At 42.8% G+C, this 1660-nt stretch overlaps 1 pseudogene across 1 annotated transcript; it reads left to right on the top strand.

The window, feature by feature from the left end:
• Positions 1–399: 399 nt before the first annotated feature.
• On the top strand, positions 400–939 carry LOC308262038 (large ribosomal subunit protein uL22-like; annotated as a pseudogene). The gene has a single exon. The product of its transcript is annotated as a large ribosomal subunit protein uL22-like (transcript).
• The last annotated feature ends 721 nt before the right edge of the window (positions 940–1660 follow it).

The raw sequence follows: 1660 nt of genomic DNA, 5'->3' as shown, positions 1-1660 counted from the left end.
AGCCTTAGCTCAGTTTCCACAACACCTACATCACACTCAATGTTCAGGCACTTTGTGTCATTCGTTGTTTCTCTCACCTGCCTGACTATTCAGAAATCCACAGGTTTCATTGTGCCACCTCTGCTAGCCTAGACTGCTTCCTGCATTTTTCAGTTACTGCCCCCTCTCCTGTTAAAATATGATCATTTATTATCACACAACCCCATATTTCTCTTCTTGCTCTAATGAAAATGTGATAGGCCCAAGTTATAACTCCCCTCTGTGTCTTAACTAGAACTCATACAGCTCCCACCAGAGTTCTTAGGACAATCTTGCAATAACTGTTTCCCCTATAGGAATACAAGTTTTTTCAGAAATTGACAATATAATCCTGTAAAAAGCCTGGGGAGATCTGTGAAAATGGTTTATTACTCTCTTCAGTCAGAAAACTCCACAAAAGTATGCAGATCAAGAAGTTCAAATCTTCATGTTCATTTTAAGAACATCTGTGAAACTGCCTAGGCCATTAAAGTTATACATATACAAAAAGCCACCAAGTATCTGAAGGAGGTCACTTTAAAGAAGCAGTGTGTATCAATCAGGCATTGCAATGATGGAGATGAGAGATGTACCCAAGCCAAACAGTGAGGCTGAGCACAGGGTCGGTGGCTCAGAAGGAGTGCTGAATTTTTGCTGCACATGCTTAAAAATGCAAAAAGTCATGCTAAATGTAAGGGTTTAGATGTCAATTCTCTGGTCACTGAACATCTCCGATTAAACACCCAAGAGCATCACTGTACCTACAGAGCTCATGGTCAAATTGCCGTATGCATAAGCTCCCTCTGCCACACAGAGGTGATCCTCACTGAGAAGGAGCCCATTGTTCCTAAACCAGAAGAGGAGGTTGCCAGGAAGAAAAAGATATTCCAGAAGAAACAAAAACTTATGACATGGGAATAAATTTACCATCAAATAAATGAAAATAAAAGTAAAAATAAATGTCAGTACATTTCTCTTTGTATATCCATCACCTATGGTGTTTAGTAGAAATGGATTCCTTGGGATAGCCAATAATTGAGCTGTGGGCAGAATAAAAACAATCAGTGAAGGAGACTGAAGCAGCAGCCAGAGAATTGGATAGAAAGCCAGCCGAGAGAGTGGCTCCAGAAGCCATGAGGTGGTCTGTAGGTGCCTAGCTGAGAGATTGTCAGGTCTACAGCAAGGCTCAGCATGACCCCATGAAAGCAGCCCAAAGCACCCAGCAGAGCCAGCAGACCATCTGCTCATGACAGAGGACTTTACTCTTAAAATATTTCCCTTGAACTAGCCTCAGCTGAGCTGTGAATGATTCATATCCAGCTCATCAAGTAGCGGTTATTTAGCTAAGTCTTTATTGCATGCAAAGAACTGGAGCTAAGCAAAGGGCCAGAGCTAACTGCGGCCCTGGGCTTCCCCTTTTCCCTGGTCCTGGACATCCTTTTCAAGGAAGGACACAGAGCCAGAGGACTGCATGTGAATTCTTTCTATGTGTTGCAAGCAGCCCAACCATCTGACTTCCATTCTCCACTACCAGCTGGGAGCAAGTGCGAGAAATCAGTGGAAAGTTGGAGGTTTGTTAACAGGGGTTTATTTTGGCACTCAGCTGCAATTAAATCCAGCGGGTTAAAAGCTTCTGAACATA

Source organism: Muscardinus avellanarius, assembly GCF_963383645.1.
Source record: "Muscardinus avellanarius genome assembly, chromosome: 4".
In the NCBI taxonomy this organism is placed as follows: domain Eukaryota; kingdom Metazoa; phylum Chordata; class Mammalia; order Rodentia; family Gliridae; genus Muscardinus; species Muscardinus avellanarius.
The sequence above is the reverse complement of the archived record's forward strand: the minus strand, read 5'-3'. Positions and strand labels throughout refer to the sequence as shown.